General features: G+C 38.0%; 1 protein-coding gene across 1 annotated transcript in view; it reads left to right on the top strand.

Annotated features, from left to right (window-relative positions):
* FAM160A1 (family with sequence similarity 160 member A1) overlaps positions 1–26,316 on the top strand; it is a 77,842-nt gene that overhangs the window by 7,421 nt on the left and 44,105 nt on the right. Inside the window, exon 2 of the mRNA XM_014312221.2 lies at positions 6,187–6,303. The gene's annotated coding sequence lies outside the window, so the exon portion shown is untranslated. The remainder of the gene's footprint in view (positions 1–6,186; positions 6,304–26,316) is intronic.

Raw genomic sequence — 26,316 nt, 5'->3', positions numbered from 1 at the left:
TGGGGAAGTTTAAGTTTGAAGTGTTTACGAAAACACTGTTGAAAGAGTAAGGGCTGGCTGATGTAATCCTTGAGCTGCTGCAGTTACTTAACTCATGGAGGGTATGTGTAATGCTGTGCCACTTAGAAGGGGGATTGTAGTGTCTGTCTGTGCAGGTGTCAGGGGCAAGGGGCAAGTGGAAATGAGCAACTGTAGACTCAGTTGTTTATCTTTATTTGTTCTAGAATTTTTCCTGGGAATGACATCCTCCCAAAGCAGTAGAAGATGACGCAGAAATAAGCAGTAGCCCATATGATTTTATTTTTAAGATTAAACCATTAGACTAATGGAATTTCTCTTTCCAAAATGCTAACAGAAGAGGAGCAGTAGGTCTCTGGTAGCTTGACTCTGTTACAGAAACTGTCAAAATTTCATTCTTATTAAAGAATGTCTGGAGGAATTGACTGTGGGCAAGTGCTAAACTGCTTGAAAAACATTGTTTTCCCTAGAAATGGACTAATGAGATAGTGTTCTTGTTTGGGGGTGAGAGGTTTATTTTAGATATATACATGAAGGATTTATATATTTTAGTAGACAAGAAGAATAACAGGAGTCAACATTGCTATAGGATTGTAAAATTAGAGAATATCTTCAATCAAAATGATTGAATTCTGCTCTTAGAAGATTTTGGGTTTTTTTAAATAAAGCTGGTTCTTAGGTTGAGACTGAAGTTTGTATTGCAAACCCTATAATAAGTTCCTTATTTCAAACACAGCAAGGCTTCTTTAAAGTAATTTCTGGCTCCTGTTTGATGGGAGCAATTGGAGAAGGCCAGAAGGACCAAATGCTTTTCTCTGAGGCTTGTTTCAGATGACCTTAAGGACCTTTCCAATTCTTGCTGTGGGATCCTGTGTCTGCACTACATATGTGTAAATAGAAATAGGTTCTACAAGTTAAATGAACTAATCTTTCTGGCCAATATTGTTGTAGTGTCATGTTTTGAAGATGGAATTAATTAAAAAATAATTTAAAAGGAAAAAAAAGAAGGGAATATGAACCCATTGGAGGGAGTCTGGAGAAGAGCAGTAAGGATACTTGGATGTCTGGAGGAATGACTGAATGAACTGGGAGCTGTTATTTTAGCTTCAAAGTGAAGACAGTGGAGAAATGAGAAAGCGAAGGTTTGTCTAAGTGTATGAGATAAATGTGTTTTTCACAGTGATCTGTTTTCTTTCCTTGTTTGGTAAGACGGAATTGCATTGGAATATATTATCAGAAAAAGTTGTGTATGATTTTAAGAACAGGCGATGAAAGCAGCTGGGAGTTGTGACAGAAACATGATGTGTGTTACCATGGCACAGGGGGAAGGATGAGATGACTTTGAGGTGATTTTTTTTATCCTTTGAGTACAAAACAGAGATGGTTACTGTGGTGCAGCATGATGTGTAAAATCCAGGGAGAGCACAGTATTGAGAACTCACTGCAGTACCTCTACTCTTATATTTCAACTGACAGGAGAATCCAGAAGATATCAAAACATTCTGCCTCTTTCTCTGTTTTTTTTTTTTTTTTTTTCCTTTTCACCTGCATGGTTTAGATGAGGGAGACTTTGCAGTGCTGTGGCTGTTGAAAAGTAGCTAGAACTCCCGAGTTAGAGATAACAACAGGAAAAAATGACCATGGGCATGGCTAAACCGACACTGGCTCTGCAGGAGCAAATCCTGGAACAGGGAGTGCAAGGAAATGTGGTGTGAAGATGCCTGGATTAGCTTTGAAAACAATTTTTCGTATTTGTGTGGTGTTGCATCCAAGCCGCTAGGGTTTTACTGCTTCCAGACCTGTGTGTCTGCTCTCTGCCACACAGACTTAATCAGCTTGTGCTAGTGAAAATTTGGAAAACTCTTTCATGTAATCTGTTGTATGTTGTTAACAACCCTCTGTTGTGTTGCCCTTGTAGCCTGTGTTTATTTGAATACACTAATTCTTTTTTCTTTTAATTATTTGCCCAGTAACAGTACAAAGCAGAAGGGGTTCTTCACTGCATGATATTTCTTGTCCAAATGATAGTGATAACAACAGTGACATTAAACAAGAGTTTTAATTTCAGCTGCATGTTATTCGGCAAAACTGTGAATAGCAGAAGGAGAACAAAGATTTGAGGAAGTCCTGCAGTGTCAACTGATCTTTAAATCAAAAGCAAATAGGCCCATTTTTATGTAAAATAAGCAGTTTAGAAGATTTCTGGTTTGTTACTCACAGAGGGAGATGTCCCAGGAGGTATGACCTCTACGATGTGTTTGTTATCTTAATTCATGCATGTATGAAACTGGAACATGCTTCCTTCTTAATATTTTAAAGTCCATCTGCTGTTTTGAATGGTATCTGTTGGTACTGGGAGTATTTGTATTGATTCATATATCTGTGGACTATGGTTTCTAGGATTATTTTCTTGGGCTTTCACATGAAGGGGAAAGATAAGGAAAGCAATTTGAATTTCCCAAACCACAAAGCTATGCATCTTTCATAATATCCAGCTTGGGTAGTGGTGTAGGTTAAGATGCATGGGATGCGATACAGTCTCTGAGGACAACTTTCCTCTCAAATAAAATGCAGTATAACCCTAAGCTCAAAATTAATTCTGTTAAAAAAAAAACAAAAACAAAACAAAACAGAGGGAGACAGAGAGAACATATAAATCCTTGAAAAGGATTTAGCCATTCTGAGAATGTCTTGGTAACCTGCCTGTTAAAAGAAAGTTTGACAGTCTTCTCTGCTGTGGACTGAGGAAACATTGAAAATTGCTGTCTGTTGTGATTTGTTGATCTCAAAATACAAAGTAAAGGATCCTAATTCATGAAGGGTACTACTAAGAATTGATTATGTTCTAAAGCTTTTTAATATGCATGCCTCACCACTCTCATTTTAGGACAGAATTTCAGGCTATCCAAGCAATGTGAGCTGAGATACATATTTTTCTTATATTCTTATAATTATGAATCATATGATTTGTATGAATACTGTGATCCAGAAAATATATAAAATTCATATAAATCATATGAGATAGAAAACATTAGATAAAATATAACATTTTTTGTCTGGTTCAAAGTTTTTGAGCAGTTCTTCTACCTGTTTTCTTCTAGCAGATTTCCTCACCTGTCTCAGTTTTCAGAAATAAGAAGGCAGAACCTTTTTAATCTCCTCTGTCTCCCTCTGTTCCCCCTCCTTACCATCCAGGATACAGAATGCAGATGTGTATTATTTTTTACCTGGTTGCCTGCTTTTAAAAAGCTGTGTGTTTGATACAAAAGCAAAATATTTGCTCTTCCAAGAGTGCTACATAAGGCAAGACTGTGCTTGGCAGTAATGGTTTGTCAGTGCCTGCAAAGAGATCCCAGTGTCAGTGCTCCCTGGAGATAAGGATGTATTATTTCCAATACTAAACTGGTGATACTGTGTGATTAATATGATTCTCGTGGGCCACAACTACAGGAAGGTCTCAGTTCAATTATCACCATGCTTCTTTAATTTAATTACAGCTTTTAAAATAATATTAAAAAGGATGATTCAAAATTGGAACTTGCTAAATTATTCAAATTTTTGTTCTTTCATATACTAGGCTGAGACTTCTTTTGCACTTTAACCTAGGGGGTGTCTGTGTGGGTTTGGTTTTATGTGGGTTTTTGTTGGTTTTTTCCCAAATTATTTGGGAAGCTAAAGGTACTTAGGTTCTGGACATCTTCCATAGCTTGGTGCTAAGGTTTCAGGTTCAGATTTTTTTACGTATGTTGGTTCAGGGAATTGTTCCACGTTCTGAATGCCTTCTCTCTAAAACCTGCACATTAACTGCATATCATAGAGAAATTTTTATAGAATACAAAAGAACTTTTGTAGCCTACAAAAGAACAGACCTTTGTGATTTTCTTTATTGCCTCAGTAGTAGTAACAAAGATTCATTGAGTCAGTCTTGCAGGACTTTGAAGCTGAAACACCAAATAAGTTTGAAAATGTGGCACCACTGTGTAATTTTTTATTAAGCATATATTTGAAAACATGCAGTAGCCATGTCAGAAATGGGATTGTCCCTCATGTGTCTGTTCTTCATTGGCTCTGGCTTCAGTGTCTTGTACCAATTTTCAATTTCAGGCTTGTGGTTCTAGATAAAAGATGATGTTTAGATGGAAGCATGCTGGAATCTTTAAAACAAATATGCTGAGAGATTTTGCCATCTCCCAATTCCTTCTTAATTCTGTTTGCTTCAAGCCCCTGCACAGATGCTTATTGCATACTCCTTTCCCACATATGCTGGAAGGAGTTATTTCTATAGAGGCTGTGGGTTACCTTTAGGACTTCAGTTTGGACTCTGGGTAGGGGAAATTTCTCTTTTAATTTTTTCCTCCATCTTCTTCTTTTCTATTCCATCTGATGCATTATTTCATGTGTACTACAAGGAAATAAAAATACCAGGCTGATCAACTTGAAAACCTCAAACATGAGGATGTCATTTAGACTATACCTATTTTGTTATGTGTATGACAATAGTTCTTAAGCTATGTTGCAAATTAAAGAAGATAATCCAAGGGAAAAAATAATTGTTTAATCTAAAAGACAATCTGGTCAAGACCATAATTATAGGCTCCACTTGGAAATTTACCCAGATAAATGATACAGCAAAACAAAAATAGGGAGAATGTGTTTAACAAATTAAACTTGGAACCTTATTTTTATGACCAGATGCGATGAATGTATGAAGCAAACTGGAGAGAAGCTAGTATTAATTACAAATTATGGAGAAAGCTTCTTCTTTTAGAGCCCTCACTTGTAATGATTTTGAGTAATAAGAAAATACATTAAAAATAGCAGGGTTAGTGAGGTAGAATTTGTGAACTGTATTTTATTACAGGAAACGTTTTAGAGATGATTTGGAGGATAGAGAGATTGACCCTGTTACCATTTTGCTTGGAAACTGGCTAATTTTTAGGACTACCTCTTTGTTGTAGTTGAGGGGGAAAATTATGCTGAAAGTCTCTTCATGAAATTTCTGGTTACATCTGTGGAGGAACCTGATATAATCATCTCTGAAATTCAGGAGCATGAAATGGCAAGGGGTCATCTAGTCTTGCATGTGCTGAAACCGTATTATATTTGCAATATAAAAACAGAGTCTTCCCATAAGGCCTTAATTTTTGGCTGTTTTGTTCATGCTCCCCTGATGGGAAAGCTGTTTAAGAACCTGTTTTAAACTATGAGTTCTTGGTTAAAAATTATGTTTATAAAAAAATATTTTCGCCTTGATGTATATACTTCCTAAATTTTTGCAGGATTCCTTTCAGCATACTGAGAACTTTCAGAGTTTTACCTCCCTTCTTATAAGACACAGAAAAATGACAGTCTCCTTATTTTGAATTAATTTGTGTAGTCTGGAGGAATTTCTGTCAGGCAGGTTAGCAGCATGTCTGTAAAATCAATTTTGAATGCTAAGCACTGTGTAAATGAATAGACACGCTTTTCATACTTGCATTTTTCTGTATGTGTGCAGCCTTGTTACATGTCAAATATAAATTTAATATGAATTACTTCAGTGTTGACAGAAAGGTGTGGGTTTCTCCTTCTCCCTTGCATGTGTTTAACTTGTTTAACAAGATGCTGTTATGATGCATTTCTTGTCTGAAAAGTGAGTTCTGTAATCAGTTTTTTGGCAGTGTAGCCAGCTTTACTATTCAGCGTAATACCACTTCTTTCTGCTTCTGTGTTTTTTGGTTTTTTTTCCCCCAGTGGTTACTTTTTAGCCAGAACAGTTTCTTAATTGCTTCAGATTTATTCAGTGTGTTATGCATGATTGTTTTGGGGTTGCAGCATGGATGGAAGTGTTTTTAAGTTGCAGTAGTGAACAGAAGGCAGCAAGAAAGGTGAATATGGATTGCTTCTGCAGTGGTGTGGGCTCTTAGCTGATGATGCCCTTCGTGTTTTCAAGGGCTTCTCACTAGGTATTGGTAAAAAGCCTGGAAGCTCTGACCTTGTCTGTGTAGACGTGTCTTGTGATATGAAATATGCTCTGTTACTACTACTCCTGTGTATTTGAGAGTTTATTATTTTGTTTTCTTTAAGATGGAAGTTTTTTTCCTTCTCAGTTTTTACACTGCCAGATTTTTGTTAATAGAGAATGATATTTTTTTTTTGTCTACTTTCTCTGCCTTTCCTTGTGTGTAGTGGAAAGCTGAATGCTGCTGAAAGCTGAAGAAACTTTAAGTCTAGATTCTTGACCAAATGGAAGAACTGCCAGAGCCAATTTTTCCTTGCTGACCTGTTGACATGCTTTAATTGCAGGTAAGATAAGGGTGTGTCTGTGTGTGTGTGATAGGTAGCTTAGAACAGAAGTCTGTTTGCTGAGCCATGAACTTGCTGTTTGGAGTGCTGGGTGTCACAATCAGTTTTTGTGGTATGGACATCCATCCTATGAAAAGTGAGCTTGAGACTTCAGTCTGATTTCAGATGCCTGGTGGAGTCTCCAGTAGCACTCAGCTGCATTTAGGCACCCTGGGCTCTGGAGCATCCTGTCAATATTTCATGTTCCAATTCTTTGTGTTTGTGTTCACACCTGTACAGTGTAACTATTGTGCAATATTCCTGTGGCACTCACAGTAATTGCTTACATGTGAAGTGAATATACAGCAATTATCAAAGGTGCTTTAGCTGTCTTTTAGTGCCCTGGAACTTCTGGAGAACAGTAAATACATTGTGACCTATGTACCCTGTAAGTCAGAGGTAGTTTACCCATGGCACATTGATGAGAACCCAACAGCCTGTACACCAGGATTTTCTTGAGTTGGCAAGACTCCTTTTTTTTGCTTGTTTGTTTCAGAGTATCTCCACATTATTTGGCTTACAGGATATGAAATAATTGAAATGCTTGTCATCTGAAGAATGGATGTTTTCTTTTTTTCTCCTGACTCTAACACATACAATGTAGGATACAAAAAGAGTTGAAGGAGGAAAGACTAGTATTCTCTATCTGAGCTTAAAAATTAAGCACAGAAACTTTAGAAAACCTTTTACAACAAAAGCTGAATAAGAGACAGAGGTCCTAGACTTTCCCTTGTCATTGGGTCATCTTTATCTTACTCTGCAGTGAAACTAGTTAGCTGACAGATGAAAATTCAGATAAGTCTTTTCCCCAGCCTGATCTACAAGCATGAATATCGTTTGGTTCTTGATGCAACATTGTACATGTGCTGTGTTTTATTAGATAAGCTGTCTTACAATGTGAAAAGGGCTGAACACTTACGAGTCACCTCCCCAAGAGATGCTTATTCTCAGTTTGCAAAAGGGCTGGATGAAAGGGCATGAAAGAGGGGTGGGGTTTTCATAGACTGAATGTTTCATAGAAGAGTTGGCATCATTTGGCAAGGAGATGTGGGTGTTAATTGCAAGATTGTCATAAGGAAGCTGTGTACAGAACAGAAGCCCAAGCTAGCTAGGGAGGAGGGAGCCTGATGTGTGGTTGTGAAATGAGACTGGGATTAGTACAGACAAGCTTGAAATCACAGGAAACCTGACAGTGTGTTTGGTTTCCCAAGTTGTGTTTGTTGTATCAGGTGGAACATTTATACCAGTCAAACAACATTAGAAAGGGGAAGAAATATGAAATGATACTTCATAGTAACCACTAGTTCCTGGTTTTTATATACCCAGGTTTTCTTTCAAATTGATTAGAAAAAGTACAAATAGCTGTTAGATTATAATTCAGTATTAACTTTCTGGTAAACTCTTGTGCCTTGTTTGTTATTTCTGAACCACCAAACACTTGCTTTATGAAAATAAACATAATCTCTCAGCAACCTTTCGTGTAGCATGTGTCTGGTTTTATCCTCCCCTGTACTACTTCCACCTCTTTTTTGGTGCTGTTGCAATTCTTGGTGCTGATGGGAGACTTTTTTGTCAAGTGGGGAACAAGGATCTTGTTCTTCTCATCCTAACATGTGCCGCTCTCTAAGGATTAAGGAGGTGTCCGGTTTCTCTGTAATAGCTTATAAAAGGTCCCAGAGTATCATATCAAAGTATCTTCAGGAAACTGAGGGGTTGTAGATAGTCCGATGCTTGCCAAATATTCAGTATGTTATTGTTTCCTCTCTGAATAAATTGGCAACTCTGACAGTGTTGCAAACCTGTTTTATTAAACCCAGATTATTAGAATGCTTTGGAATATCAAGCCTTGTCTAAAAGCTCATCTAGCAGGATGTTTGGAAGGACTACATATTCCCAAGACTAATGTCACCTTATCCAAAATGTATTGAGTATAAGCTTTTACATGTACTGACCTGCAGCTAATCCATGATTCTGTGGCTGTGTGGAAGCAGTTTTGGTTGGCAAAGTGACTATTTGTCAATCAGTTGCTGTAGGTAAGAGTTCTTCAGATGGTTTGTAGCATTAGAATATATGTCTTGCTCAATAAAGACAAGTCTGTTTCCTTCTCCAAAGAGAAAACTAAGTAACAACAATTGTTAATTTAAACTAGAATCTGGTCTTACTCTATAACTTTCTAGCAGTGTAAAACTTTCGGTTGTCTGTTTCTTCTTTCCCTGACTTAAAATCTAGTTATGGTAATGGAAAGGCAATACACTCACCGATGGCAGGAAGTGACACGAACCAACACAATAATTCTGTGTTTGTGTAACTCCTCAATTTTACTAGTATGTTTGGATTCCTAACAGCAGTAATGAAAGAAACCCCTAATTGCTTAACACAAGAGCTTTAGTATCTAGTCTAAGATATGGGAACAAATAAGTTCCCATATATTTTTGTTTTCAATTAAACTTTTCTAAGTAATACTTTAATAGATTCAAGTTGGAATTTCAGAATGATTAAAGACACAAAGTAAAAAAATTCCATTATATGGAGTACCTTAGGATCATGCTTCCTTTGAGCTGTATTCTTCCTGAGTTGTGGTGTGGGGGTTGATTATTTGTTTGTGGTTTTTTATTGCTTTTGTTTTGGTCCTGGTGTCAGTTTGTACAGTTTTGAGTTTTTTCTCGTTATAAAAATTGTGAAGACTCAGACTTATGGGGAGGAAAATATCTTTTTCATTCAGCAGTGAGTTTCATCTTAGGAGCAAGCCAGTAAAAACTTGGTTACTGAAAGAAATTACTATTATAGAGGAAGGTCTTACTTTACTGATGTAGGTAATTTTTAATTTAATTTTTAAATTTTGAATTTCACTAAATGTTAATATTAATAGAAAATAGCTATTGCATGACTTTACTCTTTCATAGGATTCCTTGGGCCAGTTGCAGGCTACTTCACATGGCCTTCTTGAGGAATCAGTGATGTTCTATAAATAATTTAAATGGTTCTGATTTCTAATCTTGCATCACTATACACTAGCATACAAATTTGCTTTTCCTGTGATGCTGAGGGAAAGGTCTGTAAAGGACACATCCACCTGGCAATTCACAGAATATAAAGATGTGAACATGGCTTTCATAATGCATGAAGTGTTTTTTCTTTCTCAGCTCAAGATAAACAAGGAAAAACTTGTGTATGTATCACACAATGTGAGTAAAGTTCCAGGGTGTGTCATAAAGAATGTTTTGTCCAACCATCTTGATTTACTTGTCGTTGCTTGTGTCTTGAGTTTAATTAGGTAAGTGTGTATTTTGCCCTGAAGAACTAAGCGCAGTGCAGGGAAGTGAGCAGGGTATAATGGTGGATAGAGGCCACTGGCGCGAGGAAATGGGAAAGTATCACTGGTTTTCTGATCATAGTCTGACAACTCTTTTTCTTGACTTTGGGCTCATGGAAATAAACATGGTAAGTAGGTATTGTTCCAAAATTGGCTACACCTTAGTACTAAATCAGGGTAAATTATCCTTGGTAGTGTCCCTATAAAACCTGAGGGAATATATAACCATTTTGAATTAAGGAGATTTGGTTAATGTGAGGTTAGAATTTCAGAGGTTTTATGATAGACATAAAGAAACCACACAAATTAAAGCAGGAAAAAAAGTGAACTTTTTTTTTTGAAAAAAAGTTTTTCAAAATAAAACTGGTTATTATCAAAATAGTGGTTTAACATTTAATTTGGAGGAAAAGCCCACAATTGTGGTGACAGCTATCTTAGAAGGAAAAAGATTAATACAAAATAAGATTGTAGAACAAAATCTTGAAAGATCAGATTCTTAGTTGACATGTGTTTTCCTGTTAATCATTGTTCTTTAGATCCCTGTATTTTTTAAGACAAAGAGGATTTTCAGGTAAAGCTAGTGTGGATTAGTTAAATTGTTTTAAAGTATGCATTATTATTTCAAAATATAAACTTGGACTAAATGAAAGAGGAGTAAGATATACTGTTAATATATGGACCTGCAAGAATGGATTGAATTGAAAGTTGATTAGATTCTGTTTGGTTTTGCAGTGCTAGAATCTGTTGGAGTGAACAGAAACATATCTTAGAAACCTCTCTGTAGCTGTTGTCAGACAAGCTGCTTGCTCATGAGCCAAGTAATGGAAATGTTTGATACATTTGTTGTACATGGAGCAGTGGGGATCACTGGGGGCTTTGCAGTTAGGCTGTCCTCAGAGTAGGAATTGGTGGGAGAGAAGGGGGCAGGAGAACATGTGCATAGTCCAGGCATATGGCAGTGTCCCTGGCCATGTGCAGTCCATGGTCTTATTTAGTAAGATCTTATTTAGTAAGATAAGTACTATAATATAATAAGACCAATCCATGGTCTTATTTAGTAGTCTTAACATTCTATAAATTCAGTGGGTTTTGTCTTTTTCTTTCAAAATTGTTTTAAAAATTGTCGGTGCTCTTGGTAACTCTTATGGCCTTTTACAATGAGTTCCATAATTTGTCACAAATTATCACTTGTGCAGGAACATAGATGGCAAGAAGAGCTGTCCAGCGGGAGCAGAATGCAAGGCCCAAGTTCTGGGTGTCTAAATCATGTATCACATACTAATTTTAATTTTTTTAAGGACTCTGCATATTGTATATTTCAGAGCTACAGAAGTATATTGTCATTCAACTTTCTGGATTCACAGGAATTTTTTAAAACTCTGGTTTGCTTCAAATAGAATTGGATTAATGAAAAACTAATCTGTCACACACTGCAGTTGTACTGTTGGGCTTTTTAAAGCAGTGTTTGTGGCCTTTGTTTCATATTAAGTTCCATGTTTTGAAATGCACATTGAGTATTTCTGTTGTATTTTAGAACAAGGATTTGTACACTGTAAGTAACATTATTGAAAAGGAAATTTGGATAAACCTTTTTGCTATCCAGATTAGATTAATGAGATTTTCTGGCAGTGCTTGAGATTTAAAGTGAAGAAATTGGGTGGGAGTAAAGTAATTGATTCCATTGCCATATGCATGCTCAAGTTTGCAAAATGCAAGCTAAGCAGAATACTTGTTTCATCCTACTTTGTGGCTCTACTAACTAAAATAAACTGTAGCTCATCTTAACCGACAAAAGGTGGAAGTGAATTTTAATATATAATGCATTCCTGAAGGACATTGCTTATTGAAACTAGCATGTAGTTTGCAATATGATTTATTGTAGTATTCTTTTTATGTCCATTTGGTTTGAGAGCTTCCCCTTTTTTCCAGTGAAGTGCTACAGTGCATTTTATACACAGGCTGTTCTTTTGTAGGCTGTTTCATGTATTGCAAAGGTGTGCAGCTGACCACTAGTCTCATTTGAAGATTTTTTTTTGCAGCTTGCACAGAAACTGCTTTATGAAACACATGGGTTTTTTGCCTCTCTCCTAATAGGAGCATAATATTCAAGGGGAAGGGAAAGTCTCTCACTGTATTCTAGGTGTGGCACAGAGTCAGTGTGTGACAATATGTGAACGCCTTTGCTTAAATCTTTTGCTAAGGGGAAATCTTTGGTGAGTACCCTGCCACAGAAGGAGGCTAATCTGAGATGATATTGAAACTTTGACCAAAAATGTTCTTCTAGATAAAATTCCTCTTACTTTTTGGCTTGACTGGCGCTACTCTGAGACTTACTTTACCAACATCAATACTTTGTTTCACTGAAGAGCTGTTGGTGTTAGTTAGTTTAATCACGATATCAATTTGAATCTGAGTGCTATATCTGAAGTTTCACAAACTGAAGCAGTTTCTGATCCTTCAGATAGAAAAAAGGATACTACAAACTAACTTGGTCTAAGCACCACTTAATATTGATTTTGTTCAATGGCGTTTTTTTCACTTTATAGCTGTTGTTCACACTTAATGGCTACCCACTTATACTGAAAAGACATATAACAACGTAATTTAAAAAGTCCCTACCCCTCAACCTTATCTCAAGATGCTGATATTTAATCAGTTTTGCTGATTGTTTTTACATTCTAATGAGCTTTGCTTGAGTTGAGAGTTCTCTCTGTTGAAATTACATTGCTGATCTGTAAAACGTTGTGGATTCTCAAGTGACTTATGTAAAATATACTTTCTACACACCAACAGCTGAGTATTACTGTTGTAGGAAGTGCTGGAGAGAGGAACCTTCGTTTCAGCCTCATGATATAATTGTTCAGGTACACCCTTGAGCAACCAGTCGGAAGTGAAAAGGTGAATCTTTTAAAGAGGCTTTGGTAGTGAAGTTTTTACATGTGAATTCAGTAACTTTAACATCTAAGTTGCAGTGCAGTCGTTAAAGATATAATTACTTATCTTCTGATTTTAAAAACACTCCCAAACCACTCTGCCTATAACTGCATCCTATAGGTGATTCTAGTGAGTAAGTAAGCTACAATGTGATACTGGGCAAAAAGTGTGTGGACTAATAGGTCCCTGCTTTGGAAATGTCATAGTGTCTTTAGTGAATGCAAGAGAATATTAAAAAGCTGGAGCCTCATCAATTTATGAAGGGTTATAAATTATGATAACAGATGAGGGGGGCTTGATAACCAAGGAAACCTTTCAGTTCCAAGTCCTAAGGAAGGTCACAACGCTGGGAAAATCTTTCAAAAGCCAAGTTGTTTGAAGTATTTGTCTTCTGAAAACACCTCAGAAACTTCAGCATAAATTTTTGCTATTTATGAATGGCAAGACTGAAACTTCGTTTTGCTGGGATTAAGGAAGTAATGCTAGGCATCATTCCAGCAGCAAGTCAGAAAAGTATTATGCCTTAGAGGAACAACTTACTTTCCTGCTCCTTCTCTTATTTTAGGGCTGTAACATTATCAGACTGTTTTCCTTTTCAAAACTGTGTCAGCTGTACACCAAAGAGCATTTTAAGGTGGGAGCTAGTCTATTTACTGGTGCCATAGTAAATGCATTTTGGAATTGGTTCCAAAGGACCAAGGACCTTTGAGGGTGGGATAGAATAGATAAGGAGTTGCTTTGTCCATGATTTTTTTTTTTTTTGGCCAGGCAGGGAGAGGCAGAGTGCTACTTTTAGCTGCTGGGGTGGATGAGATGCAAGAAGATCTTCTGGCCTCCAAGGGTCATGTTTAGCTTGGAACTGGCTCTATGCAGAGTTGAAGGTTTAATTTTGGAGAAATAAAACAGAAAGCAATCTTTGAGAAACCAGAACAGTTTCAATTCCAGAGGAAAGGATGTGAAAAGTTTGCTCTAGAAAAATCAGGAATTTTTATTGATTTATTTGCAAAGAGATTAATCTAGGAATGTTTTCCTTAGTAGTCATATTCAGTATATCTAATGAATTTTTGTCCAGTTCTGCAAGTGTTTCATATAATGTTTCCTTATGTGTGTTTTATCAATTTGAGTCCCTTTGCAGGCATACATTGGCTACTAGGCCAGAGAATATTGGTCTTGCTTTAGTCAGTTCAGAATTAGATGAGACCTGGAGTCTAGTGGTTCTGGTGACATGTTGAACATGTTTGCTGTTAGTAAGTTTGAATTATTGTAACATTATTGCAGAACAACAGGCACAGCATTAATGACTGTCTCTAAGTCTTCAGAATCTGACTTGCTGACTCTAAATATGCAGCTATTGTACTAAAAACCATGGAATGATTCTAGAAGCAGAAGAGCTGATGGAGTCTCTGTCCAGGGTGGCAGTTGCACAGCCTCCCCAGGCTCTGTTCCCAGTTTGCAGTGATGTGGCCTTACCCCTTTCTGTTTTACTCTTCCTGAAGCTGTTGCTGAGCTGACTGGTTTGTGAACTGAGCAGGAACCTGCAGCATGAGTGTACCAGGGACATGGGACATGGGATAGGACCTCTTTGTTGTGTGAGCCATGAGCTGCTCTGCTGCTTCACCGCAGCTTTTGGAGCAATGCTTTTAGTAAAAAACTATCAGGGATTCTCTAGGTAACTGTTCTGTCCTAGAAGGATACAGCTGAAATGATGATGAATTGCTAATCTCTGAGTATCAAAATTCATAGCCTAGAAAGCTTTGTTGCCTCTTAAAGTTTAAGACCATGCAACTACATGCTGTTTTCCTCTCATTGGTGTAAATCTACCTTCATTTCACTGAAAGTCAGCCTAGCATGCAACTGGAAGAAAAAATTCAGGCTGTTTAATGAGATGCAGTTGAAGAAATCCAGTGAGACAAACTGAGATGAATGAACATGTGGGAAGCAACTACAGTCAGAGTAATATGCTGCATTTTGAGAAATACAAGCAAGTAGGAAAGTAGGAATAAAGTGCTTGCACAGAGTGAGCCAATTGCCTAGAGCTGGGTATGCAACAATAGTTGATTTGGGAGATGAAGTTACTGTCCCATTGCATTGCTTTCCTAAAAGAAATGAGGTAAAACTGGTCTGGCACTTTTGAAAGGTAAGTCAGCAGCTGAATCAGTATCATGAATGACCCTGTTCAGAACTTGTGGCTCTTCCTGAAACACTTCCTGAGTGTGGAGGGGAGAACAAAACAAAAAAAAGCTCAGCCAAACAGTAAAAACCACCTCAAACAAACAAAAAGCAAAACCAAAACCAACAAATCTGAAGCAGAATTACTCATTCTCTTTTATGAATGCTTTGATTTTTTTCTATTATTATGGAGATTTTTTTAGTGTTTGCATGATTATCTTACAAGTATATACTCCAGAAAAACATCTGAACTGGTATAGGGTATTGTATCTTACATCTGCGTCTTCTAAATTGCAAAGTGGGGAGGTTGTGTAGTTTTTAAAGTATGTGTTGTTCTTTCTGTATTGCCTGGCATGTTACTAATAATAGGACAATGTGCTCTGTCAGCATGTTTCATTTACCATGTCACTATCAGCTTTCACAGAAGTCCTTAAGTGTTCTGAAATAATATGGGTTTGAATTTAATTGAGACAAACCTAGTACTGGATACTTCTGGAGGAGTATCCCATATAGATACCATTCTCCTTCTCTTGACAAGTTAAGAGAATTTGTGTTGAGTGATATTTTTTATGTCTTACATTTTAAACCTGTATGGTGTACCATCTTAGTTGATTCTCTTAATAAAAATTGCTGTAGTAGCATGCAAAAACAGTAAGCATCTCATGATGTAGAATAATTGTCTTTAAATTGTCTGTAGGGGAGTGATTGGATCCCTGCAAGTGGGATCCCTGAAGTGGATCCCTGCAAGTGGGATTCCCACTTATGTTTGTCAGGTAAAAGCATGTCTGTTGTGGTTAAATATTTTAGTTGCCACAAGTTGACTCTGCATCCTTTCCAGACCCTGGCTCCTGCAGAGTTATTAGCATGAGGGTGTTCACAGAAAAAGAATCTGTCCCTGGGGCTGTGCTGTGTTTGTCTGTAGAATATAGGTGATTATTTTCTTGCTCATACACTTATGTTTATACTCAAAGTACTCTTTAAGCTGCTTGTACTCCTAAGTGTCACTGTTTTTCATCTATCACCATTCTGTTTCCATTCATCTATCACCATTCTATTTCCATTCACTAACCACCATTTATCTTCATGATGCATAGCATGGATAGATGACAAAAAGATTGAAAGTGTATCTTGGGTTTACAGAAAGAAGAAAAATATTTTTTCATTTTGATAAAAATACCACTGGCTTACTGTGCTTATACTAGTATCTGTATATTTCAATTTTTATTTTGGTTTCTTGCTTATTAGGTTCGGTGAGAATCACTCACAGCTCATCCTATCTGTATCTGGTATTCAAGGACTTATGCACTTTTCATTAAACTGCATGCATGATTTTGACTTGTGGATGATAGAAAATGAAAGGTGAAATGAAATGGCTACAGAGTTTTTAGGACTGAATAATTCCCCAACCAAGTTATGCAGTTACTTCAAGTGAAAAATTAACAACCTACTGTAGTTGGCATTTTAATAATGTGTAGTAAGCTGGTCCCATGTCTGGGGTTTTGTTTGTTTATTTGCTTTTTATTCTGTGTGGGATTTTTTGGATTTATTTTTTCATGTTTTGGCACCTAAAGAATCAAGGACATTTATGGCATAAGGTTTATTTAATGCATATGTAATTGTTCGATTTTTTTTAATAGATGTCTGCATCTCAAACTGCAGTTTTTATGTTCAAGTTGTAGATATGGAGGACTTGATATGCTTTTTAGGCATGGCACTTATGGGGTTTGAACCTGAATTTAGACATACCTGTTCAGTAAATCTGCCTCCGTATCAAGTATGCAGCAGCTCAACTCCTGACAGCAGTGTGCATTGCTTTGGGTGTGTGTTGTTCTGTGTGTGCAGGGTGGTGGTGGGGGTTTTAACCCTGCTGTACAGTACATAAGAGGCTGATTAGTGTTCTAATGACTGTAATCATATAAATCTATCTTTTGGTTTCCATTTTTGTCTTTCTTTACTTCTTCCCATCACCTTTTGCCTGGGGAAAGAAAAAAGAAAGGTTGGCTTGATTTTCTACATTACTCCTGTTTGCTGAGTCTGGGTGGGAGGTTTTTGTCAGAGGAGACAACAATGATACTTCTTCATTGTGGAGGGTGGAGGGAAGGGGAAAAGGACATAGTTCATTGCACTAGGGAGTTGTTTAGTTGTTTTGGTATGCAAAGTGGGAAAAGACTCTATTCCTTGTAAAGTCCTGAGCTTGAGGGACTAATACTAAGCTTTGCTCTACCTCTTCAGTCTCCCTGCTGTGTATAAAAGCAGTTGCCAGGGTGAGAGAGGCCACTGGCTGAGCTAACCCTGACAAAGGTTTCCATTCCCATCCTGGCTGACGAGGAGAACATGGAAGTAGGTTTTTTGGGTTTCTAGTAAAAATAAAAAAGGGTCTCAGTCCCTAGCTATAGTTAGTGTCTTCACTGTGGTTGTTTCCTGTGGATTTTGAGGAATCATTTGAACACATGGGATATTCTTGCAAATTGTATTTATCCAGATACTGCAACACCTCAAAAACAAACAAAATCTCAGTATCAGCTCTTAACTGCTTTGTATGAAGTTACTTGGTTCTTTGACAAAGTGCCTTGCAGATGTTGGATTTTTGTTGTGTGCTGGTTTGGGCTCAGGTAAAGTTAGTTTTCTCAATGTCAAGTATGAGGCTGTGTTTCGGATTTGTGCTGGACACACTAATGATAATAGAGATGTTTCTGTTATTGCTGAGCAGGACTTAGAGCCAAGGCCTTTTCTGCTTTTTGTACTGCCCTGCTGGTGAGGGGACATCATCTAACCTCATGCAGAAATGTAGACTTAGTTTGTGAATGGTACCACGTCTGATACATGAAGGACTCCTGTGGAGCTGAGTGCTTTGTGTTGCTGCTACTTGAATTGCTCTGTAGAAAACAATTTGGATTCTGTTGTAGTGATGCTGAGCCAAACCTAATGAAATTCAGCCACAATTTTTGTGTTCCGTTGCCTTTTGGGTTCATCTACTCACTGTTGGCTTGAAAACAAAACACGGGGTTTGTGTTCAGAATTAGTTGTGGTTTATGTAGCAGGACTGACTTTCCTAGTGCTCTCAGTTAAAAGCTTGAAAGATACAAGTTGGGAGAGAAAATTCAGCCTAAGTGGATTTAAAGGTTAGTGTTTGGATACCTCTATTAATTGCTTAGCGTTTCTTATCTAGAATTGTCAAGGCTTATCTCAGCCACTTTAGCTGAATGCTCAATTGTCATGGAATCATTTCAAGTATTAGTGCACATTTTAAATTATTCCAACAACTAAGCAGATATTCCCTCAGGCTCCATTACAAATGTGCTTTAAGGTGCTGAATACTTGAAGGTGACTTCCTATTTCCAGCTTGCACTTCATCAGCAAGGTGATTTGTAACATGTAAATGTAATTGATAGCTCTGCCTGGAATCTGGAGGCTTTGCATAATTCTGTTCCTTAGTGCTAATTAGTCCACTAGTCAGTTGCTTCTCATATGATCCTTTATATTTTGACAGTCCTAAGAGCGATATTCATCCTTCACATTTCTCTAAAACCAGCAGACATTCTGTTAAATTCACAATCTCAAATGGGTTACTGAGTGAAGACTCCAAACAGAGGTTTACAATCTAGATACTTCTGGCAGATGACCTGATCTCTGTAAGAACACCTCTTTGGTGTTCTTCATCACACCTGTGCTCTCTAGCACCAGTATTTGAGGTACCCTCACTGGTCTGGCTATTGGCTTCCATGAGGCTGCTTTCTAAAACTGCTTTTAGAACAGGGTCTCTGTACTTTCCGGACATTCTGTGGAGGGTCAAGTCAGTTCTTGAACAATTCTTAATTAAAGTACCTTGCTTAAGAAAAGCAGACTCTCGTTATGTAAGCAGTATTCTCTCTGGAGAAGAGCATGTTCCAAACACTTCACTGTTTTGAAAATTCTGTCTCTGAAGATCAAATTTGACATGAGTCTCTGTTACAGTAATCTGTTGGTTTGAGATTTGATTTGATTATTGCTAGTGCTATGAAAATATCTTTAAGTTGGACTTTGTGGCATTTTAGTGCAAAGGAATAATAAGAGATGGGTGTATGCCAGTCTTCCATAAAAATGTAGTAGAAGAAATTATTTAAAGCTTTCTCTTGTGTTGACATACTGCAAATTGAGCTTATGAAGAACTAAAATAATCAGAGAGAATAGGAATTGGTTGGAGCTGGGCTGGGTTAATTTTGTGCCTGGATCTTCATACTATGCTTCTTAGGGGTTTTCTTTGCTATTTTGAACTCAAAGAGAAGTGTGAAAAAACATTATTGTGTCCAACAAATGAAGGGGCTATAGCTGAAAAAAATTAGGAAGAAATCAGTCTGGTTGCAAGAGTTGACCTGAGCTGTCCTTTGTTTTCTCCACCTGTCATTGATTCTGCCATTGCATGTGATGAGGGGAAAATATCCATGGTGCAGGAAGTGCTTGAGGTTTCCAAAAGCTTTAACTCAGGATGAGAATACTGGCTTACATGAACCACTCAGATCCCTGCCATCATCTATTGCTTGAGGAAGTGGCAGACCATCATCCAAAGTATTGCACTTCTCTCCTCACCATAAATCTGTTGAAGAATAGCCATGTTCTGAGGGTGTGTCATAGTTATTTCTATTTTCTGTGCACTGGCTCTTGCAACTCCACAACATAGAATAATATTTTGGCAATAAAATATGCAAATTAAGCAAGTTTAATGACTATCCCAAAAATGTGATTTGGAATATAACTCAAATCTCAATTTGTTCTGGTCACAGTGGGTCAGTCTTATGTCCCATAAGTGAGATTATTGTTCGCGCTGCTTTGCACAGGGATGCAGATGCAGGGATGCAGATTTTAGATGAGGAATTTAAAGGTGTGTTTTTCTGTTTCAGGCTGGAGCCTTCCTCTATACCTCTCTGCTTTTCTTTTCTGAATACTGGTGCTGCTGTTTTTTTCCTAGCAATAAATATGGCTGTCTAACATTTGGTTTTTCAGCACATACTCTGCTCTTAATGAATGTGATCATTTACACAGTGTCACTGTAGTATTGGCATGCTAAATAATTTAGAGAGCTGTGGCAGGTAGATAGCTCTGTGGTGTCTATGTTACTATGGCAATACATTTGCTTAATGTAAATATTAGTCATTCTGACCCTATGAATCTCAGAGCTTCTGACATTATTAGCTGTGTCTGGGAGGTGGGAGTCTGCATATCTGAAAGAAAAGTTGTTCTGGCAATATTAATAGTTTAAAGATTACTTTCTTTTTCATAATTCCTTCTGCTTTGTGACTGAGCTGCATAATCTATTGATTGTAATGAACAGAGCAGAACATTTCTCCCATTTCTTTATCATGGTTGTAATGCAACTCTGTTATAAAGAAATATATAACTATATTCTGATCCTCCAAAAATTCAGCTGACTGAAATGATAGGAAATAAGATCTTGAGGTCCGTGAACTTTGCTCCTGATCACACAGTCAAGGCAGTTTAGGAGCACAAGAAATAAAATCAAACTTGGAAGAAACATTTCAGGGGTATTAGACTGAGTTCCCTGACTTGAAGTTAAGCCTGAGGCTTTTCTATTCCCTCTGTGGGTACCAGCAGGTCTGGAATTACTTGAGAAATACCCAGTTTGTTTGAAAATTATTGCAGAAATGATATGTTAATGAAGTTTGTTTCTTAAATAGTTTTTTAGATTCTTAGTCCATTTTTATGAATCATTTACAGGGAAAATGAACTACCTTCTGCAAAATCTTCTCTTTATTGCCAACTTATTTCTGATTCTATGAACTATTCTTTGTTGTGATCTGCTAGCACCTTTGAGGCGTCAAATAGAAGTGCAAAAAGAATTAGATCACAGTTGATAGTCTGTGTAAAAGCTCGGACTTCAAGCCATGAATACTGAATATAAACTGCTAGTATTTCTAACATTTTATGGACTTTTTGAAACCTCACTGTGTTAAACTGCTAAGCTTAAGATCAGTTTTAAAAAGATTTGTCAGGAATGTGCTGCCCTTTCCCTGTGTTTAGAATAGTCCCCACCCTTCCTGCCCAACATCTGTAATGCACTAAAAGAAAGCATGGTAAGCAGTGAATGATGTCTTTAATTATTTGTAGGGTGGATTATACTGGAAGTTTCTGTGTGCTGCAGTCTGACACCAGTGCTCAGCATCTATCTGTGTTTGGCCCATTATCTGTCAAAGAAGGAAATAATTTAAAAAATAATAGTAGCCAAGCAAAGTCTTCTGGTTTCTTTGAATTTTGTAGAAGAGATTTTACTGGACTTATGTATAAGTGTTCTTTACTTTTTCTGTCCCTGAGATGATAAAACTTGCACTGTCAGTGCTTGCACATAAGGCAAAACTCCTTACTGGACAAGAATACAAACTAGAGTTATTAGTTGCCTTTCTGTGGCACTGATGCTCACAAATACTAGTCTGGAGCTGAAGTTAACCTAGGAAAATTAATTATTTACCACACATCTTTTCCTGGCAAGCCTGCCTGTGGGAATACTGTGCTGTTGGCTGTCTCTTCTTTAAAAATACAGTATGCTTTAGGTGTATCTGTTGATTGTAGATGCAGAGAAGTATTGAGACATTTAGATTCAGAATGCCTACCAAGTATTAGCATAGTTGAAATAGTAATTGGAGGAGCTTCTCTGATTATGCTTTTAGTAAACAAACCATACTCATAAAATGGTTTGGGAAAAGCCACATCCAGTACAATGTACTGAAGGAAAAAGACTGCAGAGGCACTTACTGCTCTCTGGGAAGAACCTGTGTAGAGAGAGTTGCTCCTGTGGCATCAGGCTGGCAGGGGTTTCCCTTAGGGGAAGAGACTCCCTGGTTCTGTGTTTTAAAAGTCACAAGTATCCATTTTCAGGACACATTTCTGTGAGGGATACTTTGAGACCTCCACAAGCAATCTTTTCTAGGTTTGGCTTCCAGGGGTGTGCGGTAGGACCCACAAGAAAAAGCATGGCAGAGTGGGAGGGAGGGGGCAGGGTGTGTGTTCCCTTGGCATAATTCATACTGAAAAGCTCTGGTGGAGGCTCAGCTGGCTTGGTGAGCTCAAATCCACCATTAAAGTAGACTGCTCTTTTTTGTTTGTTTGTTTGTTTGTTTTTTCCAGCTACAGCACAGGCTTGGGGTGCTGGGCAGTACTCACAGCTTCCTGCAAGCAGGGATGCAATGGAATGCTCCACAGAAAGCTGTATACTAAATCTTTTCTTTCTGACCTCCATAGCATTCCTTTGCTTCTACTGCTGAAATATGGCACACCTGTATTTTAAAGCTGGGCTGAGGAAAGTGGAATGGATTGTATTACAAGCTAAATGTTTAAATCGGGTGATAAATTGAAAGGAACAAAAGTGTGTTCAGAAAAGCAGTTGCATTTAATGTTTCACACATGATTTGCTCAGCCAGTTCCTTTTACTGTCACAGTGCAAGTGCCTTTTCACTTTTCCCCACAGAAGAGGAAAATCTAATTGTTCTGCAGTGCCATTTTTACATGTGTAATGAATGTCTGCTTTTGAGTATTGCCTTACAAATAAAAAGTGGGGATTTTATCTGTAGTGTTTTTATGCTTTTTTTTGTCATTCTTTATATTCTACTTTGAAAAGGTAGTGATGGCTGTTGTGCAGTCCTGTATATGACTCTCCTAGAGGAAGGAGAGCTGGCACCACTCTTGTGTTGGGACGGGGAGATCCCAGAGGATCTGTGTATCTCAAGCTTGTGCTGACTGTAAATTGTTATTGGACTGGCACATGTGAGTCCCCACAGAGGATACTGTTGATCCATGGATATCTGGCACTTAATTATCCCATCTCATCTTCTTTCCATTGCTGTCACAGCACAAATACATTGTGGAGATTAAAAGGGAAAGAATATTGTGGTCCTTGTCCTCTTACATTATCCTTAAAAATAATTGTTGTCTATTTAAGTGCTTAAATCGATGTGGCATAAAAATACATAGAGTAGTGTAAGGTCTAAAGTGTATTTCCAGTATCTTTTCCAGTAAATGGAGGTGTTTTTATAGTTATATTTGTAGTTTTAACAGAAGATGGTGGAAAAGGGGGAGAAAAAACCAACAGGTATTTCCAGAGTTTTGTTGTTAATTTTGTTAATATCTCAGTGCTTTCTTTTTCTGTTAAGGATTAGAGAGTATATGTCCAGTGTAATTTAATATATTGTAGATACAAAAATAAAACAAATTGTCACTTAATCCTTGCTGTTACTGCAGTAAGACAGACAGACACTGTTGAAATCATAGTAATCAGTGATGTTTATGGTGATGTTGCTTCTTCTAACATATATTGTTAGAAGAACAGGACTTTGGGTTCTCAGAAAGACCAGGAAAAAGGCACAGAAGGCTTGTGCTTTCTCTCAGCATGATCTCAACAGGTGCTTATTTCCAGGTGCAGAACACTTACTGCAGGGCTACAGTAATACTAAAGGATGTGATTCTAACATCCTGCTTGGTTATTATAGTTTAATGCCACTCAGCATTATAATTAGCTTTACTAGACATTAATAAGTGGGTTTAATATTCAAACCATGGTGTTGGAGTTAAGTGTGCCAATGAACCTTATCAGTGGAGTAAAATGTAAATTTTAACTCATTTATCTCATTAGCCTTTAATAAGGCTGTGCTTCACAAATCAGGGCTGCATCATCTGCCGATTATACCCTCTGATCTGCTAAGCAAAATAGCAATCTAATAATAGCCATACGTTGCATGAAATTCTCCCACTGGTGTTCTGAAACACTTCATTTATTTATTTCTTTTCATTTAGGGGGCCTTGATTGTGTCTTATCTCTTCTGCACAATTCCAAAATATAGAAATGAATGTAAGATGAGAATTCATTACTTGTAGGCTCTGGCTTTAGAAGTATTTTGCCAAATAGGAATTTGTGATGGATTCTAAGTCTAAGTGTGTGGTCTGTAACTCCATGAGTGTGGTGCATAGGGATTCTGAGAGTTTCTGGGACAGGTAAGTGGCCAGACAGTCAATGGAATAATATTGACTTGCTGCTTTAATAATAATCAGAGCTCTCCAAAAGTCTGTGGCTCTTGTATTAAGGGAGAAACTGAGCTGAGTAATTTGCCTCAGGCCCATGTAAAAGGAAAGAGAATTGGAGGAGAAAAGTAAAGGAGTAAAGTCTCATGACTTGAGCTCCTCTATGCAAGCAGTTACCATTGCAGCTTGTGATGATTGTTGTGTGCCCTGTGTATTATTCAGAGCAAGTAAAAAAAACTTGAACACATTTGAAGTAATCATTCTAGCAAGTCCAGTTTTGATGCTTTTCCCCAGGAAGTTGCTCATATAGCATTGTCTAAGTCTAAAGAAACTTGTTCAATTATTGTAGAAACTTTCCAGCTTTGAAGGTTTCTCAATAAATGTTGGTTAGATTCACTGACTGAGAGTGAGCAGGGGTGATTCTGGTGTCTGAGGCAACAAAACTCAGCTGATTTGGTTCAGGTTTGCTTCCATGTGGTCTTTTATTTCGAAAAATTTATACTAGCATTCTCAGATTGAATTTTTTAATGTTTGCATCTCTTTCTAGAGCAACATTAAAGCAGTATTTCAGATACATATGGTCTTCTCATGACAGAAGATGTTTAAATGGTTGCTAGGGTGCGAGGGGAATCTGTTTTCTTACCATAGTGTGTTAAACTGATGTTTAAACCTCTTTGTAGTGTGCTGGGGCATGCTAGGAGTGTATTTTAATAGCAACAGCTGCTGCCTCACAGGGGCACAGAGCCTCTTGGCTACTTTTGGGTGTAGATGGAGTATGCTAGTGGTCATCCTTCACAGTGCTGTGTTGTAATTCTGTGTTGATCTTAGTGATGGTCAGGTCACAGGCAGATACATTGTCACAAAGAAAACTCAGCTTTTCCCCCTATTTAGAGAAAACCACGAATTTGTCTCCCAGTCCTACTGAGTTAGAGAATGGAGGGGCATTGCCACAACCCCACCTGTACACATGGAATCCAGTGGTTTTAATTTTTAAGTGTTGGCAACTTTGAGGACTGATTCTTTCCAATTAGGCTGATTGTTGTGGTATCCATAATTGCAGCTGTATGTGCCTTTGGTATTCCTGAAGAGAGGCTTTCATAGGATCATAGAATGGCTTAGGTTGGAAGGAACATGAAAGATTATCCGGTTTCAGTCCTGCCACCATGGGCAGGGACACTTTTCACTAGACAAGGTTGCTCAGGGCCCCATCTAACTTGGCCATGAATACTTCAGGGACTAGGCATCCACAGCTTCTCTGGGCAGCCTGTTCCACTGTCTCACTACCCTCTGAGTAAAGAACTTCCTATCACCTAATCTAAACCCCTCCTGTTGTAGTTCAACAACATTTCCCCTTGTCCTTTCACTGTCTGTCCATGTAAAAAATTGCTCTCCCTCCTTTTTGTAAGGCCCCTTAAAGTACTGGAAAGCTTTAGTGAGGTCTCCCTGGAGCCTTCTCTTTGCTGAACAACCCCAGTTCTCTCAGGCTGTCTTCCTAGGAGAGGTGCTCCAGCCTTCAGGTCATCTTTATGGCCCTCCTCTGGACTTGCCCGAACAGGTCCATGTCTCTCTTGTGCTGAGGTCTGCAGACCTGGGTGCAGTATTCCAGGTGTGGTCTCACAAGGGCAGGGTTTTCTTCTATCCTTCATTAATTTGTCATTAGTCATATATATTTGGTTTTGTGCCGACTTACTGGGAACACCAATTATTTTCCGTTAGTTTTCAGTTAGTTTCTCAAGACACCTCTCAAGAGGTTTTATGCAAATGCTTCATGAAGTCACTGGAGGGCTTCCTGGGACATTCTGTGACTCTCAGGACTGAGGATAATGTCTTTTCAGAGTGAAAGTCTGCTTGAGAACAGCAAGGATGTCTGAACTTCCTGACAGTTCTGAAACAGCAGGGATGGGTTTTATTATTGCAGTGGCTGTGGCATGAATCAGTGTGCAAGTATAATGTTACCTGTGGGGCCAGGTGAAGATAAAACAGAACGGAGATGGCAGTGTGTGTGGTGACAGTAGAAATACTGTGAGTTTTGTTTTAGCAGAGGGATAGCTGGGGAATGATGTAACAGTTTTGCATATTCTAAAGTACTTTCATACTGATGCATCAAAACAAAAATTTGGTTTTGACATATGCTTTCTACAATTCAGATGTTGGAAAAATAATCATAAATTTTTAAATTCAGTGTCAAGAACCATGTCCTCAGGAAAAAAGTCAGAGGTCTCACTTCCAAGTGTGCTGTGGTTACAGCTGACAGCTGTTCAAGGTCTGTGCATACAAACAGACTTTCTCCTGCCTCTTTGAACTGCTTCTCTCTTCAGCTTGGGAGCTCTCTGAGGACTGGTGTGTCAGACCTGACAGGATACTGTAGCTTCTGCAGCTCTGACAGCCTTACACAGAAGGACAGAAGTGCAGGTGAGAAGCTGCAGGGTTCCCCAGAACACAGACACTCCCCACTTTCAGAACTGTGCCGGCAGGAATGAACAGCCTGGTGATGGGTGGAACCTCTGCTTTCCCACGCCGGTGGAAGCCTCCATAGGTGTTACAAAATTAGATGG

Source organism: Geospiza fortis, unplaced genomic scaffold (assembly GCF_000277835.1).
Source record: "Geospiza fortis unplaced genomic scaffold, GeoFor_1.0 scaffold40, whole genome shotgun sequence".
In the NCBI taxonomy this organism is placed as follows: domain Eukaryota; kingdom Metazoa; phylum Chordata; class Aves; order Passeriformes; family Thraupidae; genus Geospiza; species Geospiza fortis.
This window is presented reverse-complemented; position numbering and strand designations above follow the sequence as displayed.